This window comes from Engystomops pustulosus, chromosome 9 (genome assembly GCF_040894005.1).
Source record: "Engystomops pustulosus chromosome 9, aEngPut4.maternal, whole genome shotgun sequence".
In the NCBI taxonomy this organism is placed as follows: Eukaryota; Metazoa; Chordata; class Amphibia; order Anura; family Leptodactylidae; genus Engystomops; species Engystomops pustulosus.
The window spans coordinates 62,968,650-62,992,640 of NC_092419.1; the positions used below are offsets into that span (position 1 = coordinate 62,968,650).

General features: G+C 44.8%; 48 pseudogenes; all 48 read left to right on the top strand.

Annotated features, from left to right (window-relative positions):
* The first annotated feature begins 22 nt into the window (after window positions 1-22).
* On the top strand, window positions 23-141 carry LOC140094645 (5S ribosomal RNA; annotated as a pseudogene).
* A 448-nt stretch (window positions 142-589) lies between these two features.
* Window positions 590-708, top strand: LOC140084726 (5S ribosomal RNA; annotated as a pseudogene).
* A 447-nt stretch (window positions 709-1,155) lies between these two features.
* LOC140091269 (5S ribosomal RNA) lies at window positions 1,156-1,274 on the top strand (annotated as a pseudogene).
* A 70-nt stretch (window positions 1,275-1,344) lies between these two features.
* LOC140082235 (5S ribosomal RNA) lies at window positions 1,345-1,463 on the top strand (annotated as a pseudogene).
* A 635-nt stretch (window positions 1,464-2,098) lies between these two features.
* LOC140087314 (5S ribosomal RNA) lies at window positions 2,099-2,217 on the top strand (annotated as a pseudogene).
* Window positions 2,218-2,287: 70 nt separating this feature from the next.
* LOC140079091 (5S ribosomal RNA) lies at window positions 2,288-2,406 on the top strand (annotated as a pseudogene).
* Window positions 2,407-3,042: 636 nt separating this feature from the next.
* On the top strand, window positions 3,043-3,161 carry LOC140092523 (5S ribosomal RNA; annotated as a pseudogene).
* Window positions 3,162-3,231: 70 nt separating this feature from the next.
* Window positions 3,232-3,350, top strand: LOC140098012 (5S ribosomal RNA; annotated as a pseudogene).
* A 447-nt stretch (window positions 3,351-3,797) lies between these two features.
* On the top strand, window positions 3,798-3,916 carry LOC140091281 (5S ribosomal RNA; annotated as a pseudogene).
* A 70-nt stretch (window positions 3,917-3,986) lies between these two features.
* Window positions 3,987-4,105, top strand: LOC140082236 (5S ribosomal RNA; annotated as a pseudogene).
* Window positions 4,106-4,741: 636 nt separating this feature from the next.
* On the top strand, window positions 4,742-4,860 carry LOC140093453 (5S ribosomal RNA; annotated as a pseudogene).
* Window positions 4,861-4,929: 69 nt separating this feature from the next.
* LOC140091293 (5S ribosomal RNA) lies at window positions 4,930-5,048 on the top strand (annotated as a pseudogene).
* Window positions 5,049-5,118: 70 nt separating this feature from the next.
* LOC140082237 (5S ribosomal RNA) lies at window positions 5,119-5,237 on the top strand (annotated as a pseudogene).
* Window positions 5,238-5,495: 258 nt separating this feature from the next.
* On the top strand, window positions 5,496-5,614 carry LOC140094063 (5S ribosomal RNA; annotated as a pseudogene).
* Window positions 5,615-6,440: 826 nt separating this feature from the next.
* LOC140084787 (5S ribosomal RNA) lies at window positions 6,441-6,559 on the top strand (annotated as a pseudogene).
* A 1,945-nt stretch (window positions 6,560-8,504) lies between these two features.
* Window positions 8,505-8,623, top strand: LOC140084788 (5S ribosomal RNA; annotated as a pseudogene).
* Window positions 8,624-10,002: 1,379 nt separating this feature from the next.
* LOC140083702 (5S ribosomal RNA) lies at window positions 10,003-10,121 on the top strand (annotated as a pseudogene).
* Window positions 10,122-11,135: 1,014 nt separating this feature from the next.
* Window positions 11,136-11,254, top strand: LOC140097148 (5S ribosomal RNA; annotated as a pseudogene).
* Window positions 11,255-11,513: 259 nt separating this feature from the next.
* LOC140092591 (5S ribosomal RNA) lies at window positions 11,514-11,632 on the top strand (annotated as a pseudogene).
* A 448-nt stretch (window positions 11,633-12,080) lies between these two features.
* On the top strand, window positions 12,081-12,199 carry LOC140082640 (5S ribosomal RNA; annotated as a pseudogene).
* A 636-nt stretch (window positions 12,200-12,835) lies between these two features.
* On the top strand, window positions 12,836-12,954 carry LOC140097640 (5S ribosomal RNA; annotated as a pseudogene).
* Window positions 12,955-13,023: 69 nt separating this feature from the next.
* LOC140089391 (5S ribosomal RNA) lies at window positions 13,024-13,142 on the top strand (annotated as a pseudogene).
* Window positions 13,143-13,968: 826 nt separating this feature from the next.
* LOC140081574 (5S ribosomal RNA) lies at window positions 13,969-14,087 on the top strand (annotated as a pseudogene).
* A 259-nt stretch (window positions 14,088-14,346) lies between these two features.
* LOC140094842 (5S ribosomal RNA) lies at window positions 14,347-14,465 on the top strand (annotated as a pseudogene).
* A 69-nt stretch (window positions 14,466-14,534) lies between these two features.
* On the top strand, window positions 14,535-14,653 carry LOC140093454 (5S ribosomal RNA; annotated as a pseudogene).
* A 70-nt stretch (window positions 14,654-14,723) lies between these two features.
* Window positions 14,724-14,842, top strand: LOC140095342 (5S ribosomal RNA; annotated as a pseudogene).
* A 69-nt stretch (window positions 14,843-14,911) lies between these two features.
* LOC140098273 (5S ribosomal RNA) lies at window positions 14,912-15,030 on the top strand (annotated as a pseudogene).
* Window positions 15,031-15,667: 637 nt separating this feature from the next.
* Window positions 15,668-15,786, top strand: LOC140082641 (5S ribosomal RNA; annotated as a pseudogene).
* Window positions 15,787-16,423: 637 nt separating this feature from the next.
* LOC140091305 (5S ribosomal RNA) lies at window positions 16,424-16,542 on the top strand (annotated as a pseudogene).
* A 69-nt stretch (window positions 16,543-16,611) lies between these two features.
* Window positions 16,612-16,730, top strand: LOC140094738 (5S ribosomal RNA; annotated as a pseudogene).
* A 70-nt stretch (window positions 16,731-16,800) lies between these two features.
* On the top strand, window positions 16,801-16,919 carry LOC140083626 (5S ribosomal RNA; annotated as a pseudogene).
* Window positions 16,920-17,366: 447 nt separating this feature from the next.
* Window positions 17,367-17,485, top strand: LOC140089153 (5S ribosomal RNA; annotated as a pseudogene).
* Window positions 17,486-17,744: 259 nt separating this feature from the next.
* Window positions 17,745-17,863, top strand: LOC140082642 (5S ribosomal RNA; annotated as a pseudogene).
* A 70-nt stretch (window positions 17,864-17,933) lies between these two features.
* On the top strand, window positions 17,934-18,052 carry LOC140086721 (5S ribosomal RNA; annotated as a pseudogene).
* Window positions 18,053-18,122: 70 nt separating this feature from the next.
* On the top strand, window positions 18,123-18,241 carry LOC140091770 (5S ribosomal RNA; annotated as a pseudogene).
* An 825-nt stretch (window positions 18,242-19,066) lies between these two features.
* On the top strand, window positions 19,067-19,185 carry LOC140092317 (5S ribosomal RNA; annotated as a pseudogene).
* Window positions 19,186-19,255: 70 nt separating this feature from the next.
* On the top strand, window positions 19,256-19,374 carry LOC140090971 (5S ribosomal RNA; annotated as a pseudogene).
* Window positions 19,375-20,198: 824 nt separating this feature from the next.
* On the top strand, window positions 20,199-20,317 carry LOC140091317 (5S ribosomal RNA; annotated as a pseudogene).
* A 448-nt stretch (window positions 20,318-20,765) lies between these two features.
* On the top strand, window positions 20,766-20,884 carry LOC140092319 (5S ribosomal RNA; annotated as a pseudogene).
* Window positions 20,885-20,954: 70 nt separating this feature from the next.
* Window positions 20,955-21,073, top strand: LOC140079093 (5S ribosomal RNA; annotated as a pseudogene).
* Window positions 21,074-21,331: 258 nt separating this feature from the next.
* Window positions 21,332-21,450, top strand: LOC140088850 (5S ribosomal RNA; annotated as a pseudogene).
* A 448-nt stretch (window positions 21,451-21,898) lies between these two features.
* Window positions 21,899-22,017, top strand: LOC140082644 (5S ribosomal RNA; annotated as a pseudogene).
* Window positions 22,018-22,465: 448 nt separating this feature from the next.
* Window positions 22,466-22,584, top strand: LOC140094843 (5S ribosomal RNA; annotated as a pseudogene).
* Window positions 22,585-22,653: 69 nt separating this feature from the next.
* LOC140093455 (5S ribosomal RNA) lies at window positions 22,654-22,772 on the top strand (annotated as a pseudogene).
* Window positions 22,773-22,842: 70 nt separating this feature from the next.
* LOC140094844 (5S ribosomal RNA) lies at window positions 22,843-22,961 on the top strand (annotated as a pseudogene).
* Window positions 22,962-23,030: 69 nt separating this feature from the next.
* LOC140090722 (5S ribosomal RNA) lies at window positions 23,031-23,149 on the top strand (annotated as a pseudogene).
* Window positions 23,150-23,218: 69 nt separating this feature from the next.
* Window positions 23,219-23,337, top strand: LOC140087934 (5S ribosomal RNA; annotated as a pseudogene).
* Window positions 23,338-23,785: 448 nt separating this feature from the next.
* LOC140096326 (5S ribosomal RNA) lies at window positions 23,786-23,904 on the top strand (annotated as a pseudogene).
* The last annotated feature ends 87 nt before the right edge of the window (window positions 23,905-23,991 follow it).

Genomic DNA, 23,991 nt, shown 5'->3' on the forward strand with positions numbered 1-23,991 from the left:
AGGTTCAATTTGAAATGCTGCTGTCAACGGCCATTCTAAGCTGAATGTGCCTGCTCTTGTCAGATCGCAGCAGCAATGCAGCTTAAGGCTTGGCATGTACCAGCATGGGAGACTGGCTGGGAATCCCAAGTTCCGTTGACCTTTTTGAACCTGAAAATTGTGTTAGTTTCTCTATGAGATAGTAAAAGAAGGTTCAAATTGAACATCTGGTGTCAACGGCCATTCTAAGCTGAATGTGCGTGCTCTTGTCAGATCGCAGCAGCGATGCAGCTTAAGGCTTGGCAAGTACCAGCATGGGAGACTGGCTGGGAATCCCAAGTTCTGGTGACTTTTTTGAACCTGAAAATTGTGTTAGTTTCTCTATGAGATAGTAAAAGAAGGTTCAAATTGAACAACTGCTGTCAACGGCCATTCTAAGCTGAATGTGTGTGCTCTTGTCAGATCGCAGCAGCGATGCAGCTTAAGGCTTGGCAAGTACCAGCATGGGAGACTGGCTGGGAATCCCAAGTTCTGTTGACCTTTTTGAACCTGAAAATTGTGTTAGTTTCTCTATGAGATAGTAAAAGAAGGTTCAAATTGAACAGCTGCTGTCAATGGCCATTCTTAGCTGAATGTGCCTGCTCTCGTCAGATCGCAGCAGCAATGCAGCTTAAGGCTTGGCAAGTACCAGCATGGGAGACTGGCTGGGAATCCCAAGTTCCGTTGACCTTTTTGAACCTGAAAATTGTGTTAGTTTCTGTATGAGATAGTAAAAGAAGGTTCAAATTGAAAAGCTGCTGTCAACGGCCATTCTAAGCTGAATGTGCGTGCTCTTGTCAGATCGCAGCTGCGATGCAGCTTAAGGCTTGGCAAGTACCAGCATGGGAGACTGGCTGGGAATCCCAAGTTCTGGTGACCTTTTTGAACCTGAAAATTGTGTTAGTTTCTCTATGAGATAGTAGAAGAAGGTTCAAATTGAACAACTGCTGTCAACGGCCATTCTAAGCTGAATGTGTGTGCTCTTTTCAGATCGCAGCAGCGATGCAGCTTAAGGCTTGGCAAGTACCAGCATGGGAGACTGGCTGGGAATCCCAAGTTCCGTTGACCTTTTTGAACCTGAAAATGTGTTAGTTTCTCTATGAGATAGTAAAAGAAGGTTCAAATTGAACAGCTGCTGTCAACGGCCATTCTAAGCTGAATGTGCCTGCTCTCGTCAGATCGCAGCAGCAATGCAGCTTAAGGCTTGGCAAGTACCAGCATGGGAGACTGGCTGGGAATCCCAAGTTCCGTTGACCTTTTTGAACCTGAAAATTGTGTTAGTTTCTCTATGAGATAGTAAAAGAAGGTTCAAATTGAACACCTGCTGTCAACGGCCATTCTAAGCTGAATATGCCTGCTCTCGTCAGATCGCAGCAGCAATGCAGCTTAAGGCTTGGCAAGTACCAGCATGGGAGACTGGCTGGGAATCCCAAGTTCTGTTGACCTTTTTGAACCTGAAAATGTGTTAGTTTCTCTATGAGATAGTAAAAGAAGGTTCAAATTGAACAGCTGCTGTCAACGGCCATTCTAAGCTGAATGTGCGTGCTCTTGTCAGATCGCAGCAGCGATGCAGCTTAAGGCTTGGCAAGTACCAGCATGGGAGACTGGCTGGGAATCCCAAGTTCTGGTGACCTTTTTGAACCTGAAAATTGTGTTAGTTTCTCTATGAGATAGCAAAAGAAGGTTCAAATTGAACAGCTGCTGTCAACGGCCATTCTAAGCTGAATGTGCCTGCTCTTGTCAGATTGCAGCAGCAATGCAGCTTAAGGCTTGGCAAGTACCAGCATGGGAGACTGGCTGGAATCCCAAGTTCTGGTGACTTTTTTGAACCTGAAAATTGTGTTAGTTTCTCTATGAGATAGAAGAAGAAGGTTCAAATTGAACAACTGCTGTCAACTGCCATTCTAAGCTGAATGTGTGTGCTCTTGTCAGATCGCAGCAGCGATGCAGCTTAAGGCTTGGCAAGTACCAGCATGGGAGACTGGCTGGGAATCCCAAGTTCTGTTGACCTTTTTGAACCTGAAAATTGTGTTAGTTTCTCTATGAGATAGTAAAAGAAGGTTCAAATTGAACAGCTGCTGTCAACGGCCATTCTAAGCTGAATGTGCGTGCTCTCGTCAGATCGCAGCAGCAATGCAGCTTAAGGCTTGGCAAGTACCAGCATGGGAGACTGGCTGGGAATCCCAAGTTCCGTTGACCTTTTTGAACCTGAAAATTGTGTTAGTTTCTCTATGAGATAGTAAAAGAAGGTTCAAATTGAACAGCTGCTGTCAACGGCCATTCTAAGCTGAATGTGCCTGCTCTCGTCAGATCGCAGCAGCAATGCAGCTTAAGGCTTGGCAAGTACCAGCATGGGAGACTGGCTGGGAATCCCAAGTTCTGTTGACCTTTTTGAACCTTAAAATGTGTTAGTTTCTCTATGAGATAGTAAAAGAAGGTTCAAATTGAACAGCTGCTGTCAACGGCCATTCTAAGCTGAATGTGCCTGCTCTTGTCAGATCGCAGCAGCGATGCAGCTTAAGGCTTGGCAAGTACCAGCATGGGAGACTGGCTTGGAATCCCAAGTTCTGGTGACCTTTTTGAACCTGAAAATTGTGTTAGTTTCTCTATGAGATAGCAAAAGAAGGTTCAAATTGAACAGCTGCTGTCAACGGTCATTCTAAGCTGAATGTGCCTGCTCTTGTCAGATTGCAGCAGCAATGCAGCTTAAGGCTTGGCAAGTACCAGCATGGGAGACTGGCTTGGAATCCCAAGTTCTGGTGACCTTTTTGAACCCGAAAATTGTGTTAGTTTCTATATAAGAGGGTAGAAGAAGGTTCAAATTGAACAACTGCTGTCAATGGCCATTCTAAGCTGAATGTGCGAGCTCTTGCCAGATCGCAGCAGCGATGCAGCTTAAGGCTTGGCAAGTACCAGCATGGGAGACTGGCTTGGAATCCCAAGTTCTGGTGACCTTTTTGAACCTGAAAATTGTGTTAGTTTCTATATGAGATAGTAGAAGAAGGTTCAAATTGAACAACTGCTGTCAATGGCCATTCTAAGCTGAATGTGCCTGCTCTCGTCAGATCGCAGCAGCAATGCAGCTTAAGGTTTGGCAAGTACCAGCATGGGAGACTGGCTGGGAATCCCAAGTTCTGTTGACCTTTTTGAACTTGAAAAATGTTTTAGTTTCTCTATGAGATAGTAAAAGAAGGTTCAATTTGAAATGCTGCTGTCAACGGCCATTCTAAGCTGAATGTGCCTGCTCTTGTCAGATCGCAGCAGCAATGCAGCTTAAGGCTTGGCAAGTGCCAGCATGGGAGACTGGCTGGGAATCCCAAGTTCCGTTGACCTTTTTGAACCTGAAAATTGTGTTAGTTTCTCTATGAGATAGTAAAAGAAGGTTCAAATTGAACAGCTGCTGTCAACGGCCATTCTAAGCTGAATGTGCGTGCTCTTGTCAGATCGCAGCAGCGATGCAGCTTAAGGCTTGGCAAGTACCAGCATGGGAGACTGGCTGGGAATCCCAAGTTCTGGTGACTTTTTTGAACCTGAAAATTGTGTTAGTTTCTCTATGAGATAGTAGAAGAAGGTTCAAATTGAACAACTGCTGTCACCGGCCATTCTAAGCTGAATTTGCCTGCTCTCGTCAGATCGCAGCAGCAATGCAACTTAAGGCTTGGCAAGTACCAGCATGGGAGACTGGCTGGGAATTCCAAGTTCCGTTGACCTTTTTGAACCTGAAAATGTGTTAGTTTCTCTATGAGATAGTAAAAGAAGGTTCAAATTGAACAGCTGCTGTCAACGGCCATTCTAAGCTGAATGTGCCTGCTCTCGTCAGATCGCAGCAGCAATGCAGCTTAAGGCTTGGCAAGTACCAGCATGGGAGACTGGCTGGGAATCCCAAGTTCCGTTGACCTTTTTGAACCTGAAAATTGTGTTAGTTTCTCTATGAGATAGTAAAAGAAGGTTCAAATTGAACAGCTGCTGTCAACGGCCATTCTAAGCTGAATATGCCTGCTCTCGTCAGATCGCAGCAGCAATGCAGCTTAAGGCTTGGCAAGTACCAGCATGGGAGACTGGCTGGGAATCCCAAGTTCTGTTGACCTTTTTGAACCTGAAAATGTGTTAGTTTCTCTATGAGATAGTAAAAGAAGGTTCAAATTGAACAGCTGCTGTCAACGGCCATTCTAAGCTGAATGTGCGTGCTCTTGTCAGATCGCAGCAGCGCTGCAGCTTAAGGCTTGGCAAGTACCAGCATGGGAGACTGGCTTGGAATCCCAAGTTCTGGTGACCTTTTTGAACCTGAAAATTGTGTTAGTTTCTCTATGAGATAGCAAAAGAAGGTTCAAATTGAACAGCTGCTGTCAACGGCCATTCTAAGCTGAATGTGCCTGCTCTTGTCAGATTGCAGCAGCAATGCAGCTTAAGGCTTGGCAAGTGCCAGCATGGGAGACTGGCTGGGAATCCCAAGTTCCGTTGACCTTTTTGAACCTGAAAATTGTGTTAGTTTCTCTATGAGATAGTAAAAGAAGGTTCAAATTGAACAGCTGCTGTCAACGGCCATTCTAAGCTGAATGTGCGTGCTCTTGTCAGATCGCAGCAGCGATGCAGCTTAAGGCTTGGCAAGTACCAGCATGGGAGACTGGCTGGGAATCCCAAGTTCTGGTGACTTTTTTGAACCTGAAAATTGTGTTAGTTTCTCTATGAGATAGTAGAAGAAGGTTCAAATTGAACAACTGCTGTCAACGGCCATTCTAAGCTGAATTTGCCTGCTCTCGTCAGATCGCAGCAGCAATGCAACTTAAGGCTTGGCAAGTACCAGCATGGGAGACTGGCTGGGAATTCCAAGTTCCGTTGACCTTTTTGAACCTGAAAATGTGTTAGTTTCTCTATGAGATAGTAAAAGAAGGTTCAAATTGAACAGCTGCTGTCAACGGCCATTCTAAGCTGAATGTGCCTGCTCTCGTCAGATCGCAGCAGCAATGCAGCTTAAGGCTTGGCAAGTACCAGCATGGGAGACTGGCTGGGAATCCCAAGTTCCGTTGACCTTTTTGAACCTGAAAATTGTGTTAGTTTCTCTATGAGATAGTAAAAGAAGGTTCAAATTGAACAGCTGCTGTCAACGGCCATTCTAAGCTGAATATGCCTGCTCTCGTCAGATCGCAGCAGCAATGCAGCTTAAGGCTTGGCAAGTACCAGCATGGGAGACTGGCTGGGAATCCCAAGTTCTGTTGACCTTTTTGAACCTGAAAATGTGTTAGTTTCTCTATGAGATAGTAAAAGAAGGTTCAAATTGAACAGCTGCTGTCAATGGCCATTCTAAGCTGAATGTGCGTGCTCTTGTCAGATCGCAGCAGCGCTGCAGCTTAAGGCTTGGCAAGTACCAGCATGGGAGACTGGCTTGGAATCCCAAGTTCTGGTGACCTTTTTGAACCTGAAAATTGTGTTAGTTTCTATATAAGATAGTAGAAGAAGGTTCAAATTGAACAACTGCTGTCAATGGCCATTCTAAGCTGAATGTGCCTGCTCTCGCCAGATCGCAGCAGCAATGCAGCTTAAGGCTTGGCAAGTACCAGCATGGGAGACTGGCTGGGAATCCCAAGTTCTGTTGACCTTTTTGAACCTGAAAATTGTGTTAGTTTCTCTATGAGATAGTAAAAGAAGGTTCAAATTGAACAGCTGCTGTCAATGGCCATTCTAAGCTGAATGTGCGTGCTCTTGTCAGATCGCAGCAGCGATGCAGCTTAAGGCTTGGCAAGTTCCAGCATGGGAGGCTGGCTGGGAATCCCAAGTTCTGTTGACCTTTTTGAACTTGAAAATTGTTTTAGTTTCTCTATGAGATAGTAAAAGAAGGTTCAATTTGAAATGCTGCTGTCAACGGCCATTCTAAGCTGAATGTGCGTGCTCTTGTCAGATCACAGCAGCAATGCAGCTTAAGGCTTGGCAAGTACCAGCATGGGAGACTGGCTGGGAATCCCAAGTTCCGTTGACCTTTTTGAACCTGAAAATTGTGTTAGTTTCTCTATGAGATAGTAAAAGAAGGTTCAAATTGAACAGCTGCTGTCAACGGCAATTCTAAGCTGAATGTGCCTGCTCTTGTCAGATCGCAGCAGCGATGCAGCTTAAGGCTTGGCAAGTACCAGCATGGGAGACTGGCTGGGAATCCCAAGTTCTGGTGACCTTTTTGAACCTGAAAATTGTGTTAGTTTCTCTATGAGATAGTAGAAGAAGGTTCAAATTAAACAACTGCTGTCAACGGCCATTCTAAGCTGAATGTGTGTGCTCTTTTCAGATCGCAGCAGCGATGCAGCTTAAGGCTTGGCAAGTACCAGCATGGGAGACTGGCTGGGAATCCCAAGTTCTGTTGACCTTTTTGAACCTGAAAATTGTGTTAGTTTCTCTATGAGATAGTAAAAGAAGGTTCAAATTGAACAGCTGCTGTCAACGGCAATTCTAAGCTGAATGTGCCTGCTCTCGTCAGATCGCAGCAGCAATGCAGCTTAAGGCTTGGCAAGTACCAGCATGGGAGACTGGTTGGGAATTCCAAGTTCCGTTGACCGTTTTGAACCTGAAAATTGTGTTAGTTTCTCTATGAGATAGCAAAAGAAGGTTCAAATTGAACAGCTGCTGTCAACGGCCATTCTAAGCTGAATTTGCCTGCTCTCGTCAAATCGCAGCAGCAATGCAACTTAAGGCTTGGCAAGTACCAGCATGGGAGACTGGCTGGGAATTCCAAGTTCCGTTGACCTTTTTGAACCTGAAAATGTGTTAGTTTCTCTATGAGATAGTAAAAGAAGGTTCAAATTGAACAGCTGCTGTCAACGGCCATTCTAAGCTGAATGTGCTTCTCTCGTCAGATCGCAGCAGCAATGCAGCTTAAGGCTTGGCAAGTACCAGCATGGGAGACTGGCTGGGAATCCCAAGTTCTGTTGACCTTTTTGAACCTGAAAATGTGTTAGTTTCTCTATGAGATAGTAAAAGAAGTTTCAAATTGAACAGCTGCTGTCAACGGCCATTCTAAGCTGAATGTGCGTGCTCTTGTCAGATCGCAGCAGCGATGCAGCTTAAGGCTTGGCAAGTACCAGCATGGGAGACTGTCTTGGAATCCCAAGTTCTGGTGACCTTTTTGAACCTGAAAATTGTGTTAGTTTCTCTATGAGATAGCAAAAGAAGGTTCAAATTGAACAGCTGCTGTCAACGGCCATTCTAAGCTGAATGTGCCTGCTCTTGTCAGATTGCAGCAGCAATGCAGCTTAAGGCTTGGCAAGTACCAGCATGGGAGACTGGCTTGGAATCCCAAGTTCTGGTGACCTTCTTGAACCTGAAAATTGTGTTAGTTTCTATATAAGATAGTAGAAGAAGGTTCAAATTGAACAACTGCTGTCAATGGCCATTCTAAGCTGATTGTGCCTGCTCTCGCCAGATCGCAGCAGCAATGCAGCTTAAGGCTTGGCAAGTACCAGCATGGGAATCCCAAGTTCCGTTGCCCTTTTTGAACCTGAAAATTGTGTTAGTTTCTCTATGAGATAGTAAAAGAAGGTTCAAATTGAACAGCTGCTGTCAACGGCCATTCTAAGCTGAATGTGCGTGCTCTTGTCAGATCGCAGCAGCGATGCAGCTTAAGGCTTGGCAAGTACCAGCATGGGAGACTGGCTGGGAATCTCAAGTTCTGGTGACTTTTTTGAACCTGAAAATTGTGTTAGTTTCTCTATGAGATAGTAAAAGAAGGTTCAAATTGAACAGCTGCTGTCAATGGCCATTCTAAGCTGAATGTGCGTGCTCTTGTCAGATCGCAGCAGCGATGCAGCTTAAGGCTTGGCAAGTTCCAGCATGGGAGGCTGGCTGGGAATCCCAAGTTCTGTTGACCTTTTTGAACTTGAAAATTGTTTTAGTTTCTCTATGAGATAGTAAAAGAAGGTTCAATTTGAAATGCTGCTGTCAACGGCCATTCTAAGCTGAATGTGCGTGCTCTTGTCAGATCACAGCAGCAATGCAGCTTAAGGCTTGGCAAGTACCAGCATGGGAGACTGGCTGGGAATCCCAAGTTCCGTTGACCTTTTTGAACCTGAAAATTGTGTTAGTTTCTCTATGAGATAGTAAAAGAAGGTTCAAATTGAACAGCTGCTGTCAACGGCAATTCTAAGCTGAATGTGCCTGCTCTTGTCAGATCGCAGCAGCGATGCAGCTTAAGGCTTGGCAAGTACCAGCATGGGAGACTGGCTGGGAATCCCAAGTTCTGGTGACCTTTTTGAACCTGAAAATTGTGTTAGTTTCTCTATGAGATAGTAGAAGAAGGTTCAAATTAAACAACTGCTGTCAACGGCCATTCTAAGCTGAATGTGTGTGCTCTTTTCAGATCGCAGCAGCGATGCAGCTTAAGGCTTGGCAAGTACCAGCATGGGAGACTGGCTGGGAATCCCAAGTTCTGTTGACCTTTTTGAACCTGAAAATTGTGTTAGTTTCTCTATGAGATAGTAAAAGAAGGTTCAAATTGAACAGCTGCTGTCAACGGCAATTCTAAGCTGAATGTGCCTGCTCTCGTCAGATCGCAGCAGCAATGCAGCTTAAGGCTTGGCAAGTACCAGCATGGGAGACTGGTTGGGAATTCCAAGTTCCGTTGACCGTTTTGAACCTGAAAATTGTGTTAGTTTCTCTATGAGATAGCAAAAGAAGGTTCAAATTGAACAGCTGCTGTCAACGGCCATTCTAAGCTGAATTTGCCTGCTCTCGTCAAATCGCAGCAGCAATGCAACTTAAGGCTTGGCAAGTACCAGCATGGGAGACTGGCTGGGAATTCCAAGTTCCGTTGACCTTTTTGAACCTGAAAATGTGTTAGTTTCTCTATGAGATAGTAAAAGAAGGTTCAAATTGAACAGCTGCTGTCAACGGCCATTCTAAGCTGAATGTGCTTCTCTCGTCAGATCGCAGCAGCAATGCAGCTTAAGGCTTGGCAAGTACCAGCATGGGAGACTGGCTGGGAATCCCAAGTTCTGTTGACCTTTTTGAACCTGAAAATGTGTTAGTTTCTCTATGAGATAGTAAAAGAAGTTTCAAATTGAAGAGCTGCTGTCAACGGCCATTCTAAGCTGAATGTGCGTGCTCTTGTCAGATCGCAGCAGCGATGCAGCTTAAGGCTTGGCAAGTACCAGCATGGGAGACTGTCTTGGAATCCCAAGTTCTGGTGACCTTTTTGAACCTGAAAATTGTGTTAGTTTCTCTATGAGATAGCAAAAGAAGGTTCAAATTGAACAGCTGCTGTCAACGGCCATTCTAAGCTGAATGTGCCTGCTCTTGTCAGATTGCAGCAGCAATGCAGCTTAAGGCTTGGCAAGTACCAGCATGGGAGACTGGCTTGGAATCCCAAGTTCTGGTGACCTTCTTGAACCTGAAAATTGTGTTAGTTTCTATATAAGATAGTAGAAGAAGGTTCAAATTGAACAACTGCTGTCAATGGCCATTCTAAGCTGATTGTGCCTGCTCTCGCCAGATCGCAGCAGCAATGCAGCTTAAGGCTTGGCAAGTACCAGCATGGGAATCCCAAGTTCCGTTGCCCTTTTTGAACCTGAAAATTGTGTTAGTTTCTCTATGAGATAGTAAAAGAAGGTTCAAATTGAACAGCTGCTGTCAACGGCCATTCTAAGCTGAATGTGCGTGCTCTTGTCAGATCGCAGCAGCGATGCAGCTTAAGGCTTGGCAAGTACCAGCATGGGAGACTGGCTGGGAATCTCAAGTTCTGGTGACTTTTTTGAACCTAAAAATTGTGTTAGTTTCTACTATGAGATAGTAGAAGAAGGTTCAAATTGAACAACTGCTGTCAACGGCCATTCTAAGCTGAATGTTTGTGCTCTTGTCAGATCGCAGCAACGATGCAGCTTAAGGCTTGGCAAGTACCAGCATGGGAGACTGGCTGGGAAACCCAAGTTCTGTTAAACTTTTTGAACCTGAAAATTGTGTTAGTTTCTCTATGAGATAGTAAAAGAAGGTTCAAATCGAACAGCTGCTGTCAATGGCCATTCTAAGCTGAATGTGCCTGCTCTCGTCAGATCGCAGCAGCAATGCAGCTTAAGGCTTGGCAAGTACCAGCATGGGAGACTGGCTGGGAATCCCAAGTTCTGTTGACCTTTTTGAACCTGAAAATGTGTTAGTTTCTCTATGAGATAGTAAAAGAAGTTTCAAATTGAACAGCTGCTGTCAACGGCCATTCTAAGCTGAATGTGCGTGCTCTTGTCAGATCGCAGCAGCGATGCAGCTTAAGGCTTGGCAAGTACCAGCATGGGAGACTGTCTTGGAATCCCAAGTTCTGGTGACCTTTTTGAACCTGAAAATTGTGTTAGTTTCTCTATGAGATAGCAAAAGAAGGTTCAAATTGAACAGCTGCTGTCAACGGCCATTCTAAGCTGAATGTGCCTGCTCTTGTCAGATTGCAGCAGCAATGCAGCTTAAGGCTTGGCAAGTACCAGCATGGGAGACTGGCTTGGAATCCCAAGTTCTGGTGACCTTCTTGAACCTGAAAATTGTGTTAGTTTCTATATAAGATAGTAGAAGAAGGTTCAAATTGAACAACTGCTGTCAATGGCCATTCTAAGCTGAATGTTTGTGCTCTTGTCAGATCGCAGCAGCGATGCAGCTTAAGGCTTGGCAAGTACCAGCATGGGAGACTGGCTGGGAATCCCAAGTTCTGTTAAACTTTTTGAACCTGAAAATTGTGTTAGTTTCTCTATGAGATAGTAAAAGAAGGTTCAAATTGAAAAGCTGCTGTCAACGGCAATTCTAAGCTGAATGTGCGTGCTCTTATCAGATTGCAGCAGCAATGCAGCTTAAGGCTTGGCAAGTACCAGCATGGGAGACTGGCTGGGAATCCCAAGTTCCGTTGACCTTTTTGAACCTGAAAATTGTGTTAGTTTCTCTATGAGATAGTAGAAGAAGGTTCAAATTGAACAACTGCTGTCAACGGCCATTCTAAGCTGAATGTGTGTGCTCTTTTCAGATCGTAGCAGCGATGCAGCTTAAGGCTTGGCAAGTACCAGCATGGGAGACTGGCTGGGAATCCCAAGTTCTGTTGACCATTTTTAACCTGAAAATTGTGTTAGTTTCTCTATGAGATAGTAAAAGAAGGTTCAAATTGAACAGCTGCTGTCAACGGCCATTCTAAGCTGAATGTGCGTGCTCTTGTCAGATCGCAGCAGCGATGCAGCTTAAGGCTTGGCAAGTACCAGCATGGGAGACTGGCTGGGAATCCCAAGTTCTGTTGACCATTTTTAACCTGAAAATTGTGTTAGTTTCTCTATGAGATAGTAAAAGAAGGTTCAAATTGAAGAGCTGCTGTCAACGGCCATTCTAAGCTGAATGTGTGTGCTCTTGTCAGATCGCAGCAGCGATGCAGCTTAAGGCTTGGCAAGTTCCAGCATGGGAGACTGGCTGGGAATCCCAAGTTCTGTTGACCTTTTTGAACTTGAAAATTGTTTTAGCATCTCTATGAGATAGTAAAAGAAGGTTCAATTTGAAATGCTGCTGTCAACGGCCATTCTAAGCTGAATGTGCCTGCTCTCGTCAGATCGCAGCAGCAATGCAGCTTAAGGCTTTGCAAGTACCAGCATGGGAGACTGGCTGGGAATCCCAAGTTCCGTTGACCTTTTTGAACCTGAAAATTGTGTTAGTTTCTCTATGAGATAGTAAAAGAAGGTTCAAATTGAACAGCTGCTGTCAACGGCCATTCTAAGCTGAATGTGCGTGCTCTTGTCAGATCGCAGCAGCGATGCAGCTTAAGGCTTGGCAAGTACCAGCATGGGAGACTGGCTGGGAATCCCAAGTTCTGGTGACTTTTTTGAACCTGAAAATTGTGTTAGTTTCTCTATGAGATAGTAGAAGAAGGTTCAAATTGAACAACTGCTGTCAACGGCCATTCTAAGCTGAATGTGTGTGCTCTTGTCAGATCGCAGCAGCGATGCAGCTTAAGGCTTGGCAAGTACCAGCATGGGAGACTGGCTGGGAATCCCAAGTTCTGTTGACCTTTTTGAACCTGAAAATTGTGTTAGTTTCTCTATGAGATAGTAAAAGAAGGTTCAAATTGAACAGCTGCTGTCAATGGCCATTCTAAGCTGAATGTGCCTGCTCTCGTCAGATCGCAGCAGCAATGCAGCTTAAGGCTTGGCAAGTACCAGCATGGGAGACTGGCTGGGAATCCCAAGTTCCGTTGACCTTTTTGAACCTGAAAATTGTGTTAGTTTCTGTATGAGATAGTAAAAGAAGGTTCAAATTGAAAAGCTGCTGTCAACGGCAATTCTAAGCTGAATGTGCGTGCTCTTGTCAGATCGCAGCAGCGATGCAGCTTAAGGCTTGGCAAGTACCAGCATGGGAGTCTGGCTGGGAATCCCAAGTTCTGGTGATCTTTTTGAACCTGAAAATTGTGTTAGTTTCTCTATGAGATAGTAGAAGAAGGTTCAAATTGAACAACTGCTGTCAACGGCCATTCTAAGCTGAATGTGTGTGCTCTTTTCAGATCGCAGCAGCGATGCAGCTTAAGGCTTGGCAAGTACCAGCATGGGAGACTGGCTGGGAATCCCAAGTTCTGTTGACCTTTTTGAACCTGAAAATTGTGTTAGTTTCTCTATGAGATAGTAAAAGAAGGTTCAAATTGAACAGCTGCTGTCAACGGCAATTCTAAGCTGAATGTGCCTGCTCTTGTCAGATTGCAGCAGCAATGCAGCTTAAGGCTTGGCAAGTACCAGCATGGGAGACTGGCTGGGAATCCCAAGTTCTGTTGACCTTTTTGAACCTGAAAATGTGTTAGTTTCTCTATGAGATAGTAAAAGAAGGTTCAAATTGAACAGCTGCTGTCAACGGCCATTCTAAGCTGAATTTGCCTGCTCTCGTCAGATCGCAGCAGCAATGCAACTTAAGGCTTGGCAAGTACCAGCATGGGAGACTGGCTGGGAATTCCAAGTTCCGTTGCCCTTTTTGAACCAGAAAATGTGTTAGTTTCTCTATGAGATAGTAAAAGAAGGTTCAAATTGAAAAGCTGCTGTCAACGGCCATTCTAAGCTGAATGTGCCTGCTCTCGTCAGATCGCAGCAGCAATGCAGCTTAAGGCTTGGCAAGTACCAGCATGGGAGACTGGCTGGGAATCCCAAGTTCTGTTAACCTTTTTGAACCTGAAAATTGTGTTAGTTTCTCTATGAGATAGTAAAAGAAGGTTCAAATTGAACAGCTGCTGTCAACGGCCATTCTAAGCTGAATGTGCGTGCTCTTGTCAGATCGCAGCAGCGATGCAGCTTAAGGCTTGGCAAGTACCAGCATGGGAGACTGGCTTGGAATCCCAAGTTCTGGTGACCTTTTTGAACCTGAAAATTGTGTTAGTTTCTCTATGAGATAGCAAAAGAAGGTTCAAATTGAACAGCTGCTGTCAACGGCCATTCTAAGCTGAATGTTTCTGCTCTTGTCAGATTGCAGCAGCAATGCAGCTTAAGGCTTGGCAAGTACCAGCATGGGAGACTGGCTTGGAATCCCAAGTTCTGGTGACCTTTTTGAACCTGAACATTGTGTTAGTTTCTATATAAGATAGTAGAAGAAGGTTCAAATGGAACAACTGCTGTCAATGGCCATTCTAAGCTGAATGTGCCTGCTCTCGACAGATCGCAGCAGCAATGCAGCTTAAGGCTTGGCAAGTACCAGCTTGGGAGACTGGCTGGGAATCCCAAGTTCCGTTTCCCTTTTTGAACCTGAAAATTGTGTTAGTTTCTCTATGAGATAGTAAAAGAAGGTTCAAATTGAACAGCTGCTGTCAACGGCCATTCTAAGCTGAATGTGCGTGCTCTTGTCAGATCGCAGCAGCGATGCAGCTTAAGGCTTGGCAAGTACCAGCATGGGGGACTGGCTGGAAATCCCAAGTTCTGGTGACCTTTTTGAACCTGAAAATTGTGTTAGTTTCTATATGAGATAGTAGAAGAAGGTTCAAATTGAACAACTGCTGTCAATGGCCATTCTAAGCTGAATGTGCCTGCTCTCGTCAGATCGCAGCAGCAATGCAGCTTAAGGCTTGGCAAGTACCAGCATGGGAGACTGTCTGGGAATCCCAAGTTCTGTTGACCTTTTTGAACCTGAAAATTGTGTTAGTTTCTCTATGAGATAGTAGAAGAAGGTTCAAATTGAACAACTGCTGTCAACGGCCATTCTAAGCTGAATGTGTGTGCTCTTTTCAGATCGCAGCAGCGATGCAGCTTAAGGCTTTGCAAGTACCAGCATGGGAGACTGGCTGGGAATCCCAAGTTCTGTTGACCTTTTTGAACCTGAAAATTGTGTTAGTTTCTCTATGAGATAGTAAAAGAAGGTTCAAATTGAACAGCTGCTGTCAACGGCAATTCTAAGCTGAATGTGCCTGCTCTCGTCAGATTGCAGCAGCAATGCAGCTTAAGGCTTGGCAAGTACCAGCATGGGAGACTGGCTGGGAATCCCAAGTTCTGTTGACCTTTTTGAACCTGAAAATGTGTTAGTTTCTCTATGAGATAGTAAAAGAAGGTTCAAATTGAACAGCTGCTGTCAACGGCCATTCTAAGCTGAATTTGCCTGCTCTCGTCAGATCGCAGCAGCAATGCAACTTAAGGCTTGGCAAGTACCAGCATGGGAGACTGGCTGGGAATTCCAAGTTCCGTTGACCTTTTTGAACCTGAAAATTGTGTTAGTTTCTCTATGAGATAGTAAAAGAAGGTTCAAATTGAACAGCTGCTGTCAACAGCAATTCTAAGCTGAATGTGCCTGCTCTCGTCAGATTGCAGCAGCAATGCAGCTTAAGGCTTGGCAAGTACCAGCATGGGAGACTGGCTGGGAATCCCAAGTTCTGTTGACCATTTTGAACCTGAAAATGTGTTAGTTTCTCTATGAGATAGTAAAAGAAGGTTCAAATTGAACAGCTGCTGTCAACGGCCGTTCTAAGCTGAATTTGCCTGCTCTCGTCAGATCGCAGCAGCAATGCAACTTAAGGCTTGGCAAGTACCAGCATGGGAGACTTGCTGGGAATTCCAAGTTCTGTTGACCTTTTTGAACCTGAAAATTGTGTTAGTTTCTCTATGAGATAGTAAAAGAAGGTTCAAATTGAACAGCTGCTGTCAACGGCCATTCTAAGCTGAATGTGCGTGCTCTTGTCAGATCGCAGCAGCAATGCACCTTAAGGCTTGGCAAGTACCAGCATGGGAGACTTGCTGGGAATCCCAAGTTCTGGTGACTTTTTTGAACCTGAAAATTGTGTTAGTTTCTCTATGAGATAGTAAAAGAAGGTTCAAATTGAACAGCTGCTGTCAACGGCCATTCTAAGCTGAATGTGCGTGCTCTTGTCAGATCGCAGCAGCAATGCACCTTAAGGCTTGGCAAGTACCAGCATGGGAGACTTGCTGGGAATCCCAAGTTCTGGTGACTTTTTTGAACCTGAAAATTGTGTTAGTTTCTCTATGAGATAGTAGAAGAAGGTTCAAATTGAACAACTGCAGTCAACGGCCATTCTAAGCTGAATGTGTGTGCTCTTGTCAGATCGCATCAGCGATGCAGCTTAAGGCTTGGCAAGTACCAGCATGGGAGACTGGCTGGGAATCCCAAGTTCTGTTGACCTTTTTGAACCTGAAAATTGTGTTAGTTTCTCTATGAGATAGTAAAAGAAGGTTCAAATTGAACAGCTGCTGTCAATGGCCATTCTAAGCTGAATGTGCCTGCTCTCGTCAGATCGCAGCAGCAATGCAGCTTAAGGCTTGGCAAGTACCAGCATGGGAGACTGGCTGGGAATCCCAAGTTCCGTTGACCTTTTTGAACCTGAAAATTGTGTTAGTTTCTGTATGAGATAGTAAAAGAAGGTTCAAATTGACAAAGCTGCTGTCAACGGCAATTCTAAGCTGAATGTGCGTGTTCTTGTCAGATCGCAGCAGCGATGCAGCTTAAGGCTTGGCAAGTACCAGCATGGGAGACTGGCTGGGAATCCCAAGTTCTGGTGACCTTTTTGAACCTGAAAATTGTGTTAGTTTCTCTATGAGATAGTAGAAGAAGGTTCAAATTGAACAACTGCTGTCAACGGCCATTCTAAGCTGAATGTGTGTGCTCTTTTCAGATCGCAGCAGCGATGCAGCTTAAGGCTTGGCAAGTACCAGCATGGGAGACTGGCTGGGAATCCCAAGTTCTGTTGACCTTTTTGAACCTGAAAATTGTGTTAGTTTCTCTATGAGATAGTAAAAGAAGGTTCAAATTGAACAGCTGCTGTCAACGGCAATTCTAAGCTGAATGTGCCTGCTCTCGTCAGATTGCAGCAGCAATGCAGCTTAAGGCTTGGCAAGTACCAGCATGGGAGACTGGCTGGCAATTCCAAGTTCCGTTGACCTTTTTGAACCTGAAAATGTGTTAGTTTCTCTATGAGATAGTAAAAGAAGGTTCAAATTGAACAGCTGCTGTCAACGGCCATTCTAAGCTGAATGTGCCTGCTCTCGTCAGATCGCAGCAGCAATGCAGCTTAAGGCTTGGCAAGTACCAGCATGGGAGACTGGCTGGGAATCCCAAGTTCCGTTGACCTTTTGAACCTGAAAATTGTGTTAGTTTCTCTATGAGATAGTAAAAGAAGGTTCAAATTGAACAGCTGCTGTCAACGGCCATTCTAAGCTGAATTTGCCTGCTCTCGTCAGATCGCAGCAGCAATGCAACTTAAGGCTTGGCAAGTACCAGCATGGGAGACTGGCTGGGAATTCCAAGTTCTGTTGACCTTTTTGAACCTGAAAATTGTGTTAGTTTCTCTATGAGATAGTAAAAGAAGGTTCAAATTGAACAGCTGCTGTCAACGGCCATTCTAAGCTGAATGTGCCTGCTCTCGTCAGATCGCAGCAGCAATGCAGCTTGAGGCTTGGCAAGTACCAGCATGGGAGACTGGCTGGGAATCCCAAGTTCTGTTGACCTTTTTGAACCTGAAAATGTGTTAGTTTCTCTATGAGATAGTAAAAGAAGGTTCAAATTGAACAGCTGCTGTCAACGGCCATTCTAAGCTGAATGTGCGTGCTCTTGTCAGATCGCAGCAGCGATGCAGCTTAAGGCTTGGCAAGTACCAGCATGGGAGACTGGCTTGGAATCCCAAATTCTGGTGACCTTTTTGAACCTGAAAATTGTGTTAGTTTCTCTATGAGATAGCAAAAGAAGGTTCAAATTGAACAGCTGCTGTCAACGGCCATTCTAAGCTGAATGTGCCTGCTCTTGTCAGATTGCAGCTGCAATGCAGCTTAAGGCTTGGCAAGTACCAGCATGGGAGACTGGCTTGGAATCCCAAGTTCTGGTGACCTTTTTGAACCTGAAAATTGTGTTAGTTTCTATATAAGATAGTAGAAGAAGGTTCAAATTGAACAACTGCTGTCAATGGCCATTCTAAGCTGAATGTGCCTGCTCTCGTCAGATCGCAGCAGCAATGCAGCTTAAGGCTTGGCAAGTACCAGCATGGGAGACTGGCTGGGAATCCCAAGTTCCGTTGCCCTTTTTGAACCTGAAAATTGTGTTAGTTTCTCTATGAGATAGTAAAAGAACTTTCAAATTGAACAGCTGCTGTCAACGGCCATTCTAAGCTTAATGTGCGTGCTCTTGTCAGATCGCAGCAGCGATGCAGCTTAAGGCTTGGCAAGTACCAGCATGGGAGACTGGCTTGGAATCCCAAGTTCTGGTGACCTTTTTGAACCTGAAAATTGTGTTAGGTTCTATATGAGATAGTAGAAGAAGGTTCAAATTGAATAACTGCTGTCAATGGCCATTCTAAGCTGAATGTGCCTGCTCTCGTCAGATCGCAGCAGCAATGCAGCTTAAGGCTTGGCAAGTACCAGCATGGGAGACTGGCTGGGAATCCCAAGTTCCGTTGACCTTTTTGAACCTGAAAATTGTGTTAGTTTCTCTATGAGATAGTAAAAGAAGGTTCAAATTGAACAGCAGCTGTCAACGGCCATTCTAAGCTGAATGTGCCTGCTCTCGTCAGATCGCAGCAGCAATGCAGCTTAAGGCTTGGCAAGTACCAGTATGGGAGACTGGCTGGGAATCCCAAGTTCCGTTGACCTTTTTGAACCTGAAAATTGTGTTAGTTTCTCTATGAGATAGTAAAAGAAGGTTCAAATTGAACAGCTGCTGTCAACGGCCATTCTAAGCTGAATGTGCCTGCTCTCGTCAGATCGCAGCAGCAATGCAGCTTAAGGCTTGGCAAGTACCAGCATGGGAGACTGGCTGGGAATCCCAAGTTCTGTTCACCTTTTTGAACCTGAAAATGTGTTAGTTTCTCTATGAGATAGTAAAAGAAGGTTCAAATTGAACAGCTGCTGTCAACGGCCATTCTAAGCTGAATGTGCGTGCTCTTGTCAGATCGCAGCAGCGATGCAGCTTAAGGCTTGGCAAGTACCAGCATGGGAGACTGGCTTGGAATCCCAAGTTCTGGTGACCTTTTTGAACCTTAAAATTGTGTTAGTTTCTCTATGAGATAGCAAAAGAAGGTTCAAATTGAACAGCTGTTGTCATCGGCCATTCTAAGCTGAATGTGCCTGCTCTTGTCAGATTGCAGCAGCAATGCAGCTTAAGGCTTGGCAAGTACCAGCATGGGAGACTGGCTTGGAATCCCAAGTTCTGGTGACCTTTTTGAACCTGAAAATTGTGTTAGTTTCTATATAAGATAGTAGAAGAAGGTTCAAATTGAACAACTGCTGTCAATGGCCATTCTAAGCTGAATGTGCCTGCTCTCGCCAGATCGCAGCAGCAATGCAGCTTAATGCTTGGCAAGTAACAGCATGGGAGACTGGCTGGGAATCCCAAGTTCCGTTGCCCTTTTTGAACCTGAAAATTGTGTTAGTTTCTCTATGAGATAGTAAAAGAAGGTTCAAATTGAACAGCTGCTGTCAACGGCCATTCTAAGCTGAATGTGCGTGCTCTTGTCAGATCGCAGCAGCGATGCAGCTTAAGGCTTGGCAAGTACCAGCATGGGAGACTGGCTTGGAATCCCAAGTTCTGGTGACCTTTTTGAACCTGAAAATTGTGTTAGTTTCTATATGAGATAGTAGAAGAAGGTTCAAATTGAACAACTGCTGTCAATGGCCATTCTAAGCTGAATGTGCCTGCTCTCGTCAGATCGCAGCAGCAATGCAGCTTAAGTCTTGGCAAGTACCAGCATGGGAGACTGGCTGGGAATCCCAAGTTCCGTTGACCTTTTTGAACCTGAAAATTGTGTTAGTTTCTCTATGAGATAGCAAAAGAAGGTTCAAATTGAACAGCTGCTGTCAACGGCCATTCTAAGCTGAATGTGCCTGCTCTTGTCAGATCGCAGCAGCAATGCAGCTTAAGGCTTGGCAAGTACCAGCATGGGAGACTGGCTGGGAATCCCAAGTTCTGTTGACCTTTTTGAACCTGAAAATTGTGTTAGTTTACTATGAGATAGTAAAAGAAGGTTCAAATTGAACAGCTGCTGTCAACGGCCATTCTAAGCTGAATGTGCGTGCTCTTGTCAAATCGCAGCAGCGATGCAGCTTAAGGCTTGGCAAGTTCCAGCATGGGAGACTGGCTGGGAATCCCAAGTTCTGTTGACCTTTTTGAACTTGAAAATTGTTTTAGTTTCTCTATGAGATAGTAAAAGAAGGTTCAATTTGAAATGCTGCTGTCAACGGCAATTCTAAGCTGAATGTGCCTGCTCTTGTCAGATTGCAGCAGCAATGCAGCTTAAGGCTTGGCAAGTACCAGCATGGGAGACTGGCTGGGAATCCCAAGTTCCGTTGACCTTTTTGAACCTGAAAATTGTGTTAGTTTCTCTATGAGATAGTAAAAGAAGGTTCAAATTGAACAGCTGCTGTCAACGTCCATTCTAAGCTGAATGTGCGTGCTCTTGTCAGATCGCAGCAGCGATGCAGCTTAAGGCTTGGCAAGTACCAGCATGGGAGACTGGCTGGAAATCCCAAGTTCTGGTGACTTTTTTGAACCTGAAAATTGTGTTAGTTTCTCTATGAGATAGTAGAAGAATTTTCAAATTGAACAACTGCTGTCAACGGCCATTCTAAGCTGAATGTGTGTGCTCTTGTCAGATCGCAGCAGCGATGCAGCTTAAGGCTTGGCAAGTACCAGCATGGGAGACTGGCTGGGAATTCCAAGTTCCGTTGACCTTTTTGAACCTGAAAATGTGTTAGTTTCTATATGAGATAGTAAAAGAAGGTTCAAATTGAACAGCTGCTGTCAACGGCCATTCTAAGCTGAATGTGCCTGCTCTCGTCAGATCGCAGCAGCAATGCAGCTTAAGGCTTGGCAAGTACCAGCATGGGAGACTGGCTGGGAATCCCAAGTTCCGTTGACCTTTTTGAACCTGAAAATTGTGTTAGTTTCTATATAAGATAGTAGAAGAAGGTTCAAATTGAACAACTGCTGTCAATGGCCATTCTAAGCTGAATGTGCCTGCTCTCGCCAGATCGCAGCAGCAATGCAGCTTAATGCTTGGCAAGTAACAGCATGGGAGACTGGCTGGGAATCCCAAGTTCCGTTGACCTTTTTGAACCTGAAAATTGTGTTAGTTTCTCTATGAGATAGTAAAAGAAGGTTCAAATTGAACAGCTGCTGTCAACGGCCATTCTAAGCTGAATGTGCGTGCTCTTGTCAGATCGCAGCAGCGATGCAGCTTAAGGCTTGGCAAGTACCAGCATGGGAGACTGGCTTGGAATCCCAAGTTCTGGTGACCTTTTTGAACCTGAAAATTGTGTTAGTTTCTATATGAGATAGTAGAAGAAGGTTCAAATTGAACAACTGCTGTCAATGGCCATTCTAAGCTGAATGTGCCTGCTCTCGTCAGATCGCAGCAGCAATGCAGCTTAAGTCTTGGCAAGTACCAGCATGGGAGACTGGCTGGGAATCCCAAGTTCCGTTGACCTTTTTGAACCTGATAATTGTGTTAATTTCTCTATGAGATAGCAAAAGAAGGTTCAAATTGAACAGCTGCTGTCAACGGCCATTCTAAGCTGAATGTGCCTGCTCTCGTCAGATCGCAGCAGCAATGCAGCTTAAGGCTTGGCAAGTACCAGCATGGGAGACTGGCTGGGAATCCCAAGTTCTGTTGACCTTTTTGAACCTGAAAATTGTGTTAGTTTACTATGAGATAGTAAAAGAAGGTTCAAATTGAACAGCTGCTGTCAACGGCCATTCTAAGCTGAATGTGCGTGCTCTTGTCAGATCGCAGCAGCGATGCAGCTTAAGGCTTGGCAAGTTCCAGCATGGGAGACTGTCTGGGAATCCCAAGTTCTGTTGACCTTTTTGAACTTGAAAATTGTTTTAGTTTCTCTATGAGATAGTAAAAGAAGGTTCAATTTGAAATGCTGCTGTCAACGGCCATTCTAAGCTGAATGTGCCTGCTCTTGTCAGATCGCAGCAGCAATGCAGCTTAAGGCTTGGCAAGTACCAGCATGGGAGACTGGCTGGGAATCCCAAGTTCCGTTGACCTTTTTGAACCTGAAAATTGTGTTAGTTTCTCTATGAGATAGTAAAAGAAGGTTCAAATTGAACAGCTGCTGTCAACGGCCATTCTAAGCTGAATGTGCGTGCTCTTGTCAGATCGCAGCAGCGATGCAGCTTAAGGCTTGGCAAGTACCAGCATGGGAGACTGGCTGGGAATCCCAAGTTCTGGTGACTTTTTTGAACCTGAAAATTGTGTTAGTTTCTCTATGAGATAGTAGAAGAATTTTCAAATTGAACAACTGCTGTCAACGGCCATTCTAAGCTGAATGTGTGTGCTCTTGTCAGATCGCAGCAGCGATGCAGCTTAAGGCTTGGCAAGTACCAGCATGGGAGACTGGCTGGGAATCCCAAGTTCTGTTGACCTTTTTGAACCTGAAAATTGTGTTAGTTTCTCTATGAGATAGTAAAAGAAGATTCAAATTGAACAGCTGCTGTCAATGGCCATTCTAAGCTGAATGTGCCTGCTCTCGTCAGATCGCAGCAGCAATGCAGCTTAAGGCTTGGCAAGTACCAGCATGGGAGACTGGCTGGGAATCCCAAGTTCCGTTGACCTTTTTGAACCTGAAAATTGTGTTAGTTTCTGTATGAGATAGTAAAAGAAGGTTCAAATTGAAAAGCTGCTGTCAACGGCAATTCTAAGCTGAATGTGCGTGCTCTAGTCAGATCGCAGCAGCGATGCAGCTTTAGGCTTGGCAAGTACCAGCATGGGAGACTGGCTGGGAATCCCAAGTTCTGGTGACCTTTTTGAACCTGAAAATTGTGTTAGTTTCTCTATGAGATAGTAGAAGAAGGTTCAAATTGAACAACTGCTGTCAACGGCCATTCTAAGCTGAATGTGTGTGCTCTTTTCAGATCGGAGCAGCGATGCAGCTTAAGGCTTGGCAAGTACCAGCATGGGAGACTGGCTGGGAATCCCAAGTTCTGTTGACCTTTTTGAACCTGAAAATTGTGTTAGTTTCTCTATGAGATAGTAAAAGAAGGTTCAAATTGAACAGCTGCTGTCAACGGCAATTCTAAGCTGAATGTGCCTGCTCTCGTCAGATTGCAGCAGCAATGCAGCTTAAGGCTTGGCAAGTACCAGCATGGGAGACTGGCTGGGAATCCCAAGTTCTGTTGACCTTTTTGAACCTGAAAATGTGTTAGTTTCTCTATGAGATAGTAAAAGAAGGTTCAAATTGAACAGCTGCTGTCAACGGCCATTCTAAGCTGAATTTGCCTGCTCTCGTCAGATCGCAGCAGCAATGCAACTTAAGGCTTGGCAAGTACCAGCATGGGAGACTGGCTGGGAATTCCAAGTTCCGTTGACCTTTTTGAACCTGAAAATTGTGTTAGTTTCTCTATGAGATAGTAAAAGAAGGTTCAAATTGAACAGCTGCTGTCAACGGCAATTCTAAGCTGAATGTGCCTGCTCTCGTCAGATTGCAGCAGCAATGCAGCTTAAGGCTTGGCAAGTACCAGCATGGGAGACTGGCTGGGAATCCCAAGTTCTGTTGACCTTTTTGAACCTGAAAATGTGTTAGTTTCTCTATGAGATAGTAAAAGAAGGTTCAAATTGAACAGCTGCTGTCAACGGCCATTCTAAGCTGAATTTGCCTGCTCTCGTCAGATCGCAGCAGTAATGCAACTTAAGGCTTGGCAAGTACCAGCATGGGAGACTGGCTGGGAATTCCAAGTTCCGTTGACCTTTTTGAACCTGAAAATGTGTTAGTTTCTCTATGAGATAGTAAAAGAAGGTTCAAATTGAACAGCTGCTGTCAACGGCCATTCTAAGCTGAATGTGCCTGCTCTCGTCAGATCGCAGCAGCAATGCAGCTTAAGGCTTGGCAAGTACCAGCATGGGAGACTGGCTGGGAATCCCAAGTTCCATTGACCTTTTTGAACCTGAAAATTGTGTTAGTTTCTCTATGAGATAGTAAAAGAAGGTTCAAATTGAACAGCTGCTGTCAACGGCCATTCTAAGCTGAATGTGCCTGCTCTTGTCAGATTGCAGCAGCAATGCAGCTTAAGGCTTGGCAAGTACCAGCATGGGAGACTGGCTTGGAATCCCAAGTTCTGGTGACCTTTTTGAACCTGAAAATTGTGATAGTTTCTATATAAGATAGTAGAAGAAGGTTCAAATTGAACAACTGCTGTCAATGGCCATTCTACGCTGAATGTGCCTGCTCTCGCCAGATCGCAGCAGCAATGCAGCTTAAGGCTTGGCAAGTACCAGCATGGGAGACTGGCTGGGAATCCCAAGTTCCGTTGCCCTTTTTGAACTTGAAAATTGTTTTAGTTTCTCTATGAGATAGTAAAAGAAGGTTCAATTTGAAATGCTGCTGTCAACGGCCATTCTAAGCTGAATGTGCCTGCTCTTGTCAGATTGCAGCAGCAATGCAGCTTAAGGCTTGGCAAGTACCAGCATGGGAGACTGGCTGGGAATCCCAAGTTCCGTTGACCTTTTTGAACCTGAAAATTGTGTTAGTTTCTGTATGAGATAGTAAAAGAAGGTTCAAATTGAAAAGCTGCAGTCAATGGCAATTCTAA